At 42.0% G+C, this 14,924-nt stretch overlaps 1 long non-coding RNA gene across 6 annotated transcripts; it reads right to left on the bottom strand.

Moving 5' to 3' along the window:
* Positions 1-917: 917 nt before the first annotated feature.
* On the bottom strand, positions 918-14,061 carry LOC127508935 (uncharacterized). 6 transcript variants are annotated; one of them, XR_007929006.1, is made up of 5 exons: positions 12,110-14,057; positions 11,898-11,939; positions 11,621-11,819; positions 4,154-4,472; positions 918-1,113 (listed from the first exon to the last, which is right to left on the bottom strand). It is a non-coding gene; the product is annotated as an uncharacterized LOC127508935 (long non-coding RNA). The 6 variants fall into 6 exon arrangements; XR_007929005.1 differs by having other exon boundaries at positions 11,621-11,939; positions 12,143-14,061; XR_007929004.1 differs by having other exon boundaries at positions 11,621-11,939; positions 12,110-14,060.
* Positions 14,062-14,924: the final 863 nt, after the last annotated feature.

The following is a 14,924-nucleotide window of genomic DNA, read 5'->3' as shown; positions in this document are numbered from 1 at the left end:
ATGACGAGTCCCGAGAGGGGCAGGGCACCATAGCACTCTCCGAGTGTCTATCAGTCCGACCTGCCCCGAGCTTTCAGCCCGTGGTCAGGGGTCCATTCTTTGTACCTCGCTTAATACATCTAAGATGATTTGACAGAAGATCTTGTGTGTAAGACTTCAGTAAAATTATTAGATAATTATTCCCTCACAAAGAAATCTGGGTGTCTATGTTATGATAGATCGCTGGCCGAACAGATTATTTGATTGTAATATTAATGCAGCTACATCAAGTTAATTTGATTAACTGATCCATATATTTATAATTAATTCTAATGAGTTATGATTAATTATTCAAATTTCCCCTTTGAGCTAATTTGCTACACAGGTGAGATCCCAATTTGTCAGTCACTGATGTTAACAGAGACTTCAGGGGAGCTGGGCTTACACAAGTGACCTAGACGTTTTCTGTACAAACTAAGTGGATTTTTTGTTTAGACACACCATATTTTTTTAAAAAAGTAACATTCATCTTAACCTTGTTTTTTACTCTTCAGATCAGTTACTGGAAATGTTAAGAGCCTCCTGTAGGGTCCTATTTTCTCAGCTACATTTTGTTCACTGCACATCTGTACACTGCATCATAGGATGTTGTGTTACACTAGATGTATATAATGATTATTTTGAGTTATACATTTATGCATTAGACAACAGTCTGTACAAGAAAACATGCTCATGACTCATTTATATCAAAATGTCAGACTCACTGACAATTCTGATTAAAGAGCTCATTTTTGTAGATAACACATGATGATAAAAACAGTTTTTTGAGAGGCAGTTCAAACCACTGAAGTGAGAGACTGATGATGTGTGACAGTGATCATGTGATTGTGGCTGTAATCACAATTTCACAATGCTAATATAAAACATCGATAGTCAGAGTGATGATACAGTGTCCTGGAGCTGATTTCTGATATCTGGAGTCTGTCTTCAGATCAACACCAGCCTGATTCACCCACAACAGCTGAAGTCCCTCAGAATGAACCAAATCATCACAGGAGACTGAATACAACTGACAGGAGAGAGTCACAGAGCGGCCTGGACTGATCTCAGTCTGCGATGATGGAGAGACTGAAACTTAACAAAAGACAGAAGATTTCACTCTTTTAAAGAGTCTAAAGAGAGATTGGGCCCTTTTTACAGTTTTTTTCAACTGCTTACACACAAAATCCTTACTTGTCGCACAATTTCTGAAACCTGACACTCAAACAGCAGAACCACACACCAAATCTGCAAAACCACACACTAATTCTCGGCCTTTGACTCATTTTTCAATTTCATAAAACACTTTTTTTTGCAAAACACAACACACAGTTCTCTATGTAACACAAAAATCTAACAGGAAGTTTTTTGATTTCCTTTTTCAAACACAACTAATCAAAATGCCACACTAATTCATCAGTGCCTCACACTAACTCCTCACATGTGCAAACACTCACTGCTTTACTTAACTCCAACCAATCATGGCTGTAGAATAGGCCTATAAATAGGCCAAAGGTCAAGTTATAGGTTTTGAACAACTTTTCTGTTGTCTACTTTCTTCCATATTCATCATTTCTAAACCCTGTTGAGGATTTTTCCTCCACATGGTGCAGGAAAGTGCATGATCGTCATCCCTATGTCAACATAACACTTCTCCAGGGAATGGAGGAGGCATGTGGAGACACTGACGCTGCCTCCATCCAAGGTTGGATACACAAGAGAGAACATAGCATGTGACGTGGATGAAGTATTGTGGCCGGACCCAGCAGGAGGAGCCTAGATACACCCAACCATCTCGCCCATCAACAAACACACACACACAACACACACATGTTGGGTTTAAATTTTTTGGGGGACATTCCATAGGCGTAATGGTTTTTATACTGTACAAACTGTATATTCTGTCTCCCTACACCACAGGTGTCAAACACAAGGCCCGCAGGCTGAATACGGCCCACAAAGGTGTCCAATCCAGGGGGGTGATCTGAACAATAATGAAAAAACAGCTATGCATGTGTAACAGGGTTAAAAATGTGTTTCCACTTGCTACACATTTTCATGTATGGCCCCTTTAATTGCACTCAACCTGCACACTCCACCCATAGAATGAACTGGTTCCGGTAGGGTCATTTAGATTCGCACCAGCCGAGAGAGTGAATGGCTGCGGTGAGTGAGTGCTCTGTGATAAAAGTATATTGTATTAATTGTATAACCATTTTATGGACTAATATTGATATAGATATGTGTTTAAATGTATATTGTATGATTTGTGTTTTTGCTTCATCACATTTGTGGTAACATCAAGTTTGTTCACCTCATTATAGAACACGCACGAGGGTCTGATCACCGCTGTTTAATATGTTGTCAACAGAATAAAAGTCTGTCTTCAAGCACGACTTGGTGTCCATCCTGACTTTTACACAACACAACGCAGAGACAGCCCCGTTACACATGGTCCACCGGCCATAAATCAGAACGGTTATTAGTTTTATATTGGCCAATATCTATTCTGGACTTGCAAACAAACTGCTTTGAAATCATTTCCCAAACTGTCGTTTGTGTGGAAATATTACGAAGTCTGTAAACATGACGTTAACACAGCCACATGCTGAATACGGACGCAAAGAGAAGAACACAGTCACGCCAGCAGAGCAAATACTGTACCAGGCTAAGCTCACTGTTTGTGCAATACAGGAAGAAAAATATAAATATTGGATTGGCTTTTATATGAATGTAACTTAGAAGGGAACTGTCTTTAGAAAAGTTTCGACCTCCATATAAGTAGCCTATTTTAATAATCGCAGCGCTGCTTTGTGTACAGCAGTACCAAGGAAACGCTATATCGCAGCTGTTCCACAAGCACCACCTACTGTCAGAGAGTGAATCTGCATTTTTATTCAGTCCATCTGCTATTTTTGTGTAGGTGTCTTAGGTAGCATCATTTCACAAAGCTATAAAGTCAGACCATGCTGTTTTTGCTGTAAATCTTGAAATTATACAATCTAATTTAAATCAAAAACAACTGCTCATGCTCAAAATGCAGTGGTGCCTGTATACCAAATGCCTACACATATTTTTGTTTAAGGCCAGTTTGGCCTGTTATAGAACAAATAAACAACAAATAATTAACTAAAAAAAATTAGCAACCGGTATCAAATTTGCTCCAAAAAATTGTAATTGGCCATAAAAAAAAAAAGTAATAAAAAATATTAAAACTATTTTAAAAATGCAATAAAGTCTTTTCGCAGTAAAAACAAATGCAGTTTTCAAAGAGCAGTGTGTTTTTTTTAATTAATGTGTAGTTTGTATGGTTAATATTAATGTAACTGTAAGCTCACTAAGGTTTAAAAAAAAAAAAAATTCAGTCCACACATGGTTACATTTTTTCCCATCCGGCCCTCAACCTAAAATGAGTTTGACACCCCTGCCCTACACTATCCCTACCACTAGACCTACCCATGACAGAAAACATTCTGCTATTTTAGATGTTCAGAAAACATCATTCTGTATGATTTATGTAAAACGATTTACGATAAGCCCGTTTCTTCATGGGGACTTAAAAATGTCCCCACAAACATTTGGTCCCCTACCAGGACACACATACACACCATTCCTTTAGAATAGTCACCTTTTTCAAAATTATGCTAGTTTTGTTTTTGTTTTTTTGTTTTGACCAGCTACACATGGTTGATGTATTTCTTTTCTTTCATACTGTGTAAAACTGTATTCACAACCACAAATGCTTAAAGTAAAAAAATAAATAGTTTGGTTTCAATCTTGCTTTCATGCTTACCATTAATTTTTCAACATCTCTCTGCCAATTACTTTCAGTCTTGTACAGAAATGTGCATAAGAGCTCATGAAAGAAGAGCTTTAGATTTTGAATAACTGTATATCCAAAAATACAATATTATGTCAAAGGTGTTTGCAACATAAGATAAATGTTTGCTTTTGAGATGTTTGTGATATTTTGAATGCAGTACTTCATTTTGTAAGAGATGTGAGGCATTTTGTGTGTGCAATTCTTGGATTTGTGTGTAAAGTTTTGAAAAAAAGAAAGTTTTGAAAATGTGTGTAAGCAGTAGAAAAAAAAAGAAAAAAAAGAAGTAAATTAACCACATAATCATAAAATTACCATGAAGAACATGCAGATAAACACGTGCATCAGTTCCTTGTTTTCCTCCATTCACATATTGTCTGCAGATGTAAGATCCATAATATTCTTCTGTGACGTTCTTGATGTTCAGAGAGCAGTCACGCTCCAGACTCAGACTCTCATGTCTCTCTCTCTGTGTCTTTCTTCTTTATTCCTCCAGCTATCAGTTCAACAGCCGCTATATGGTTGTAATAGATCCATGTAGTTGATGTGCAGTCAGAAAGAGCGTTATTACAGGGCAGATGGACATTTTTACCTGAACTGATGAACACATGATTCTCATCCACTCCACTGGTACCTGAAACACAAGCACATTTGAGTGATCATTATGTTTTTGTCATGGATTAGGGTGGCTGTACTGAAGCGCACAATGAAGGTAAGTACAATAAACAGTCTTTAATTGATAATCCACCAAAGAACATGCAGGAGAAAATGGAAATCCACTAGAACATACAACCACATAACACTTAAACTATCAACAGTACTAGACAAGGGACTGACGGAAACAGAGGGCTTGAATGCATGAGCAAATGAGATCATTGACAAGACACACCTGAACAAGATACTTCAAATCATTGTGCGACCATAGAGACAAAACTGAACTAATGAACAAACAAGGAGATTAATAATGAAACTCAGACATGACAACAGATCACAAAACAAACTCAAAATGTGACATATATTAATAAATGAAAGTACATAAAACATTAAGTATGATCTGTATGTATCAATACACAACTCTGAGATCACAACATGAATGTAGGCAAGAATAAACTTGTTCAAATGAACTCTTTCACAAACTAATTCCACTAAATCCAGATGTCTTTACCTGTGAGAAGTGAAGAGAGAATGATCAGTCCCAGCACACACAAATCACACTTATCAGCCATTTTCTGTTTCTGCCAGTCTTTCTTTTCATTATATATATAGTTATAGCTCTTCCTTCAAACATGATCAGCCCTTCCTGTGGTTGTGAACTTCCTCTGATCTCACCAAAGGGGAGTGTAGTCCTGACACTATGATACAGCTGAAGAAATGGTCAGAAAGACCTAAAAATCTAAAAATGCAGAATGTTTTCTGTCATGGGTAGGTCTAGTTTTAGGGGTAGTGTTGGGGATAGAATATATGGTTTGTATTGTATAAAAACCATTAGGCCTATGGAATGTCCCCATAAAACATGGAAACCCAACATGTGTGTGTTCGTTGGTGGGCGAGATGGTTGGGTGTATCTAGGCTGCATCTCTCCTCCTGCTGGGTCCGGCCACAATATTTCATCCACATGTTCTCTCTTGTGTATTCAACCATGGGTGGAGGCCGTCAGTGTCTCCACATGCCTCCTCCATTGCCGGGAGAAATGTTATGTTGACATAGGGACCACGATCATGCACTTTCCAGCACCATGTGGAGAAAAATTCCTCAATAGGGTTTAGAAATGATGAATATGGCAAGTAGACAACAGAAAAGTTGTTCAAAATCTGTAACTTGACCTTTGGCCTATTCTAAAGCCATGATTGGTTGGTGTTAAGTAAAGCAATGAGTGTTTGCACATGTGAGGAGTTAGTGTGGCATTTTGATTAGTTGTGTTTGAAAAAGGAAATCAAGAAACTTCCTGTTAGATTTTTGTGTGTTACATAGAGAAGGTTGCGTTTTACAAATAGTGTTTGGTGTTTTAGTGTATGGTTTGGCAGATTTGGTGTGTGGTTCTGCTGTTTGAGTGTCAGGTTTCAGAAATTGTGTGACAAGTCAGGATTTTTTGTATAAACAGTTGAAAAAAATAGAATACTGTCTAACACTTGATGGCTGCTCTGTTAAGTCTTCGTCGTCAGTTAGGAACCTGGGTGTGCTCTTTGATACCAATCTTTCATTTGAAGGCCATGTTTCTAGCATCTGTAAAACCACATTCTTCCATCTTAAAAATATATCTAAACTACGACATATGCTCTCAATGAAAAATGCAGAACAGAAAGTAGAAGGCAGTGGTGGGTGAAACTTGGTTTGCGCTATATTACTCAAACAGCGGCACCAAGGACTGACGACTCCAAGCCTTAGTGGACATAACGATCAATCCACAACTCGACCCACCCTCTGTACTTTTGGGCGCTCCATGAAGACGAGTCTGATGGCTCAATTTTTCCAGCCATTGGCGAGATGGCGCACGATGAAGGTTCGGTGGCGTAGGTATCGGAGGGCGACCTGGCACCGCCGGGGGACGGACTGACTGGTAGACAGGACTTGAGCGAGAACAGACAATGATACAGAGATTCCCAATGGCACGGCGAAATGGCACACCCTGGAAAGGGTTTATCCTCTTAACAAATATGTCTGGTCGAAATAATCGAAAACTCATGCCGGTAGGTACGTCGGCCGGTTTAACAAGGTGCCCTGTGGGAACTTCGGGATTGGGTTCCTGCAGTAGGACAAGATCCCCTCAGCGTCCCTTGGCCAAGGATGTTGGAGGCGGAGGTAGCCATTTGGTTGTTGGATTAGAGCCCGGTTATAGACTACGAGATTGCTCGGTGACGCTGACTCGGCTCCACGGAGTGCGAGTAGGGGACAGAGTCCCGAGCGGAGAGAGCGCAGTACATGGTCCTCTCGGTAGAACGAGCTCTGCCGTAGAACCTCCGGACACAGAGGAACTGGTCGTTGCCCCAAGGGGTGGCCCCGCTCAGGCCATTACCACAGCGAATGCGGCACGAGATGGCGACACCGGAGTGGTTGTGTTACTGCCACTCCAGGACTTCACTTGTGCCTTATGTGGCGTGTCGGCAACTGCAGTGGCATGGGTAGGAAGGCACTTCAAATCCTGCCACGCAAAAGTACTTGTTAGATACAGTTGTAGGTTGTGTGGAAAAACCTCTCATTCCAGGCATTCCATAGCTTGTCACGTCCCTAAATGTGGAGGCCCGAGGGTTGCTGCACCGGCTGGTGCAGTGAGATGCGAGGGATGTGAGGCTAGTTTTGCCACGGAGAGGGCGCGGAGTATACACGAACTACACGTCCACCCAGACATTCGCAACCGTAAGAGGATTCAGGAAGGGCGTAAACGGGGTAATTCTACTTCTCAGCAGACGGCAGGTGAGGCAGGAGCTCGAACGGCCCTGGGAACCAACAGGGATTCCTCCCCGGATGGGGGGGGTCCCGCAAAAAGGCTTAGATCCCTAGCTACAAGGGATAGTGAGAATCCGTCTGAGCCTGTGGCGAGTTCATCACTTCCTCCTAACCAGCCCAACCTACCAGAGGGTGGCCTTCTTACGCTCCTTAGGGAGGAAGCCCGTAAAATGGTAGGTGAGGTGGGGGATGATGGCACGGATTATTCTCACGTGCTTAAAGCTTGGTTGGATGGCTGCGACCAGCTACCTGAACTGGTCGAAGCGGCAACGCAGAGGATGCTCCAGGGATGCGTCCCGGGGTGAGGGAGAGTTCCAAGCCGACAACCTCGGACGAGGTCTAGGCAGCCCTCGAGCAGCAGGTGGCGCAGACGATACCTTGCCCGACGTCGAGCGTTTCACACCTGCCAGCTCAAGTTCAAAAGGGACCCGGCCCGCTTGGCTGAGGAGATATTAGATGGGAAGGTGTATGGCCGATGTACAATATCTCCTGACACAATATACCAGTCGTTCCGGAATAAGTGGGAGCTGCCCCCTCCCTACTGCGGGCTGGGTCGATTCAGGGCAGAGGTGAGTGCTAACAACACTCACCTCGTCGGAACTATCTCTCAGGGTGAGATCCAAGAAAGCCTCCGACTAACTTCGAACGCTTCCGCACTGGGCCCAGATGGGATCGAGAAACAGGACATTCTCGATTGGGACCCCAGGTGTGAGACCCTCACACGTCTGTTCAACATGTGGTGGTTCACTGGAATCGTGCCTACACGCCTGAAGAAAAGCCGTACAGTGCTAATCCCGAAGACATCTGACCCAGGTGCGGTGATGGAGATTGGTAACTGGAGGCCAATTACCATCGGGTCGATGTTTTTAAGGCTCTTCACTAGGGTGATAACTAAACGAATGATGGAAACGTGTCCGATTCACCCTAGACAAAGGGGGTTTCGTCCTACCCCTGGGTGTGCGGAGAACATAGAGGTACTGCGGGGCCTCATCCGCCACTGCAAAGAAGAGCGCAGCCCACTCGCAGTAGCATTCATCGACTTTGCACAGGCGTTCGATTCCGTCTCCCATGAGCACATCCTGTCGGCTCTTGGGCAGATTAAAGTGGATCCCCATATGGTAGGTCTGATCCAGCAGATCTACAAGGACAGTACGACCAGTGTCGAGGTCGGGGGTGGGACCACCCCTGATATAAATGTGAGGGTTGGTGTCAAGCAGGGGGATCCGCTCTCCCCCCTGCTTTTCAACCTTGCCATGGACCCCCTCATCCATGGTCTCGAAAGATATGGCAAAGGGTACACCGTAGCGGGTCACAAACTAGTGTCACTCGCATTCGCGGATGACCTAGTCCTGGTGGGAGGATCTTGGGGTGACATGGCGCACAACCTAAGCCTTCTTGACTCCTTTTGTCAGAGCACGGGCCTCAGAGTACAGCCGGGTAAGTGTCGTAGTTTCCTTCTGAGGCCCTGCAGCGGCTCCTTTTCGGTTAATGACTGCGTCCCATGGGTTCTGGGAGGCGGGACCCTGCAATTAACCACCATCGACGAGACGGTTAAGTATTTGGGCATTAAGGTCAACCCTTGGGTTGGGGTAGTACGACCTACGATGGTGGAGGCTCTGGACAACTGGTGTCGCAGTATCGGGAAAGCGCCCCTTAAACCCTCTCAGAGGGTGGTCCTCCTTAACCAGTACGCGTTGCCTCGGTTATTCTATCAAGCTGACATGGGGGAGGTCAGTGACGGTGTACTCCGAGCCATGGACGGGAAGATCAAGGGGACAGTTAAGACATGGCTGCATCTGCCGCTGTCCACTTGTGATGGGCTAATATATGCAAGGAACCGGGACGGAGGCCTGGGGATTTGTAAGTTCACTCGACACATCCCGTCCATGCAGGTGAGGAGGCTATTCCGCCTTGCTCACTCGTCAGATCCGGTAGTCCGTTCCGTAATGAGAAGTTCCCATGCACAATCCAAGTTCGAGAGGGCCTGGCGAAGGGCCGGTGGTACGGCCGGTAATCGTCCGCTGTTCAGCGACGATGTTTCGAACGCAAGAGGAGACACCACCGACCCGTTGACGCCCATGTGTCCAGTTCCGTGTGACTGGAGGGCGGAGGAATTCCAAAGATGGACAGGGCTGCCAACTCAGGGTGTGGGGATAGCAGGCTTCAGGGGCTCGTCCGCGAGCAACGCGTGGTTGAGGAAACCCGCGTGTATGACCGAAAGGCAGTACATTGCGGCTCTTCAGGTACGTGCCGGCGTGTACCCCACCCAGGAGTTTCGATGTCGGGGCAGGAGCAAGATAGTTGCTGCCTGCCGTGGCTGTTCATACAGGATTGAATCCGCCTCACACATACTTGGGCAATGTCCAGCCATCCAGGGGGCTAGAATTGCCAGACACAACAAATTGTGTCGTCTCCTCGCGGTTGAGGCGGAGTCCCTCGGGTGGGAGGCTCGCCGGGAATGGTCGTTCAGGACCCCAAACAGGGACCTGCGGCGGCTTGACTTGGTGCTCATCCGTGGGAACTTTGCCTTGGCCATTGACGTAACAGTTCGCTACGAGTTTGCCGATGACTCGCTCTCCAGTGCGGCGCAGGAGAAAGTGGACTATTACGGGCCCCATGTGATTCAGATGGCACGGGAACTGGGAGTTGGGAGGGTGCAGGTTTTTGGATTCCCTATCGGGGCCCGGGGCCTGTGGCCCTCCCGTAACAATACAGCATTGGCGGTTATGGGCCTCGGGAAGGAGAGAGTGGGGACTTTCTCTCGGCTGCTGAGTCGGAGATGCCTCTTGTACTCGTTGGATATGTTGCGGAGTTTTACCTCTTCCTTGAGGTCCAACTGAAGCGGACAAGGTTCGGGCGAGAGGACAAGGCTGAAAAAAAAAAAAGAAGAAAAAAAAGTTGTGTATTGTATTGAGTATCTTTAATCACCCTGGTCTTGGTAATGCACCATATTGTCAGGTGTGTGTGTGTGTTGTCCCTGTAATGCACCTAAATGTCATATTTTGTGTATTGTAAAATGGATGTCCTCATACATCAAATGTGTTCTTGATTCATCTAAAATGGTTAGCTCATCTAATAATGCAACACTTGTGAAGATCTGTTTATGTTTGTGGTTTCACACTGCCTTTTCTTCCATATCAGCTGTAGTTTGAGTTCTTGAGAAAGAGCTGCTGATTCCTCCATAGGAAACACTTAAAAGTCACTGATACTAGAACAAAAGAGATATGAAACCATTTTCCATAATCAAAAATCAAACTGTGAAGTGATACTAACTTTTTTTTTCTGCTTTTTGCTATAAACTTGTTTGCTTTAATATGACAGAAATACAGCACAGAACAAACTCATTCATTTCCATTCACAACACACTTGTTTGACCCATCAAACTCTGCAACTCTGGTATCATCTGAATTCAGAGTTTCCCACTTGTAAATATGACTTCAATATGTCATTCATGTGGATAAAACACAAATATGATTCTTCCGGCTTCACTTGAACAACAGTTCTTGATCTGGAAGAGGGTCATTTACTTAAAGAAGTTCAGTACGCCTGTCTTTGGGCTTTACTTAATTAAGGTTACACAAGAACACAATAATTAATGTAGGCTATAATAAAATAAATGATAACAAAATCGTCGTTTGAGTAAGTTCATTGAACAAATGAAATGTGCATAGTGTTTTGTCACAAATGTATTTTTCTTACTATGACTCATCTAGCTATATATAGATGAAGTGTGATCTTGATGTAACTGCTCATTTAAACCGCTCACCTGTCAGTGCAACACTTCTGAAGGTTGTGAATTTGTGATTTCACAAACTTAGTAGCCTATTGACCTTATAAAAGCTTCATGGTACACACACACACACACACAGCAACATTTTCAGATTTATAAACACTAATGTGAGAACCTGTGCACAATTGATTGTATAGTTAGTTAATTCTGATAGCACGTGAAGGCAGCGTAATGCAGGCAAATCTAGTGTGTTAGATTCCCTGACCTGCCTTCATTAGTGACAGCCAGGTAATGATGTTTGTGTTTTCATCAGCTTCATCATTTCTGTCGCTGTTGAGAAATTAAACCACTATTAAAACATCTCAATACAACCAGCCTAAATCAGGCAATGGCCCTACATTATTCTCAACAACAAGCAGGCTAGTCTGATGTAAAAGACCGATATTTTGAATGCAGTGCTTCATTTTGTAAAAGATGTGAGGCATTTTGCATTTTGTGTGTGCAATTTTGCAGTTGTGTGTAAAGTTTTGAAAAAAAAAAGTTTTGAAAATGTGTGTAAGCAGTTGAAAAAAAAAAACTGTAAATTAAGCACATAATCATAAAATTACCATGAAGAACATGCAGATCAACACGTGCATCAGTTCCTTGTTTTCCTCCGTTCACATATTGTCTGCAGATGTAAGATCCATAATCTTCTTCTGTGACGTTCTTGATGTTCAGAGAGCAGTCACGCTCCAGACTCAGACTCTCATGTCTCTCTCTCTGTGTCTTTCTTCTTTATCCCTCCAGCTATCAGTTCAACAGCCACTATATGGTTGTCATAGATCCATGTAGTTGATGTGCAGTCAGAAAGATTATTATTACAGGGCAGATGGACATTTTTACCTGAACTGATGAACACATGATTCTCATCCACTCCACTGGTACCTGAAACACAAGCACATTTGAGTGATCATTATGTTTTTGTCATGGATTAGGGTGGCTGTACTGAAGCGCACAATGAAGGTAAGTACAATAAACAGTCTTTAATTGATAATCCACCAAAGAACATGCAGGAGAAAATGGAAATCCACTAGAACATACAGGCGCTGACTGACCTATATGTAGGTGATGAGGTGCTTCTGACCCACCTTCATCCCTGCATGCTCAACAACGGCAGGGAAAATTCACTCCTCAGTGAATACATCTGTGAAGGTAATAATGCACACACTACTGCTGCTATGACAGTCGGGTAGAACAGGCATTTTGGAACTGTAAACCTACATTTCAGTGAATAAATATAAATATCCTGTGAACAAAAGCATGACTGTAATCTGATAAAAGGCTAGAGTTGCAAGTGTGATATTTTTAACACAACAGGTCAATAAACAAGAATTTAATATCCATTAATATCCCCCACAGATCCCTGAGGGACAGGTTGAGGATACAGAGGCAGACATCACTGGGGTCTCTGAGATAAATGACACCTGCCACTTCCTCAGCAGTGAATCAGTCGTGTATATCGTTCCCGAAACCATCTTCTCTGGAAATCCAGATGAACTCGTCGGCAAGCTGCCAATGAAACTTGTGCTAAGACACATCAACCGCAGGGTCATCAAAATCAGATCAGCTGAAAATTAATCACCAACGTATAGATTAGCCATCCCTTTTTCTTTGTTTTCCCCCCACTTTACCATTTGATGTTAATCTGAGCCATTTGTTTTGTTTGTTTAGTTTGTTCCAAACAATAAGACCTCATCACCTATATATAGATTAGTTGTTTTTTCTTTTTTAACATTTGATATTTATCTTTTGATTGTTCTTGTTTAGTTTGTATATGGTTTTTTTTTTTTTTTTTTTTCGAATAATAACACCTTAAGACAATAAAAGTATAATTTTATATGTTTCAAAGTGTTGTCTTCTGTACCATCCATATCTCCTCCATCCTTCCTTCCTCTAACATCCATATCTTCAGTTGTGTCACTTCCATATGGTTTTGGAAAGAGGGTAAATGGTGACAATTTTCATTTTTGACTCAAGTATCCCTTTAAGCAACAGAGAATCACATCTACTCGAGTAACCCGAAAAAACTGACGTTTACAGACATTTTCTGTAAAGCTGCTTTGAAATGGTATATAAGTGCTATACAATAAATGTGAAGAGAATTGTATTTTACCACTGAATTTACCACCATTTTTTCAACTTCTAAAAACAAATGCAATATTTAGATGATTGTAAGAGAATAGGTCAGTTTGTCATGTTAAATATTTACGTTCACACCAAAACTGTACATTTTGTCCCCTGATCGTGATGTGGGCATCAACATATACCAATACGGATTTAGAGTTACCTCTATAATGAATATAAAGCGTTCACAGGCACAGTCCAACCTTTAGTTTGAACTGATAATTGTTTGACGTTTTCGCAGTTTCCCATATTAAATCCTGCAGAACAGTAACACTGTTTTACTTACCTGTTGTGATGCAATGTAATGCAAGGTAGCCAGGTTCTCATCTTAGATCTGAGGTGTGGCCAGAAGCTCTACTAAATGCTTTAAACTGAGAGAATAGAAACAAAGCTACAAGCTACAAAAGTACACAAATATAATGCGAAACATTAATTGAGATATATCAACAGACATGCATTTAACAGGATGTAGTCCCTGTGTTCCCATTAACTAGACTATCCTGGTTTCACAGAAAAGGCTTAAGCTAGTCTCAGACTAAAATGCATGTTTGAGCTGTTTTAACTGAAAGAAGCTTGAACACACATATCTTAAAATATGTCAGAGCCATTGTTTTGTCTGAAGATGCACACCAGTAATGTTATTTTCTAGTGTATGTTTATAAAAGCCACTTACATATCTAAGGACTAATCTTGGCTTAGGCTAAGCCCTGTCTGTGAAACCGGGCCTTTATATTTAAACTTCGCTTTGAAAAAACGTTTTAAACAATCTGGATAGGATTAATGTGTTAATGAGAGCTGTGCACTTTACTTATGCGATTACACCGTGATCCGGTGTTTCCCGCGACTCAGGAAGGCGAGGGCGTGGTGTATGTGGTGCTCGAGATTTTTCGATGGGTTTTTGAATTTCTTGAATTTCTGAGTAAAATTATGTAAATTACGAAAAACGTCAAATTACAAACACCCATACCTAAAACACAAATTTTTAAAACGCATAAGCTGTTCTCTGTTTCGGTTAAAGTTTCGAAGCATCAGAAATGTTGAAAACAGTGCCATCTTGTGGCAGGTCAATTTATACCAGTCATAAACCCAAATGTGTACAGCTCCGTTTTCTGATAAAATAATATAATTCTGATAAATAAACTACGTGTAATAACAATAACAGTAAATGGCGGTCTAATTATTAGTTTATATTTACAGGTGCTGGTCATATAATTAGAATATCATCAAAAAGTTCATTTTTTTATTATAAATATTTTTAAAAATGAAACTTTCATATATTCTAGATTCCCTACATGTAAAGTAAAACATTTCAAAAGTTTTTTTTAAAATTTTGATGATTAGAGCGTACAGCTCATGAAAGTCCAAAATCCAGTATTTCAAAATATTAGAATATTTCCTAAGATCAATTAAAAAATGGATTTGCAAAACAGAAAAGTTCAAGTTCTTTAAAGTATGTTCTTTTGTGCACTCAATACTTGATCGGCAGGACATATTACAGCAAATGACTTGCTCCTAGCACAAATTACTGCATCAGTGAAGTGTGGCATGGAAGTGATCAGCCTGTGGCACTGCTGAGGCACTATTGAGCCTTCAGATCATCTGTATATTGTTGGATCGACTGTTTCTCATCTTTCTCTTGAAAATATCCCATAGATTCAGGTCAGGCATATTGGCTGGCCAATAAAGCACAGTAATATCATGGTCAGCAAACCACTTGGAAGTGGTTTTTGCACTGTGGGCAGGTGC

The sequence above is a fragment of the Ctenopharyngodon idella genome, chromosome 3, assembly GCF_019924925.1.
Source record: "Ctenopharyngodon idella isolate HZGC_01 chromosome 3, HZGC01, whole genome shotgun sequence".
Lineage (NCBI taxonomy): Eukaryota > Metazoa > Chordata > Actinopteri > Cypriniformes > Xenocyprididae > Ctenopharyngodon > Ctenopharyngodon idella.
This window is presented reverse-complemented; position numbering and strand designations above follow the sequence as displayed.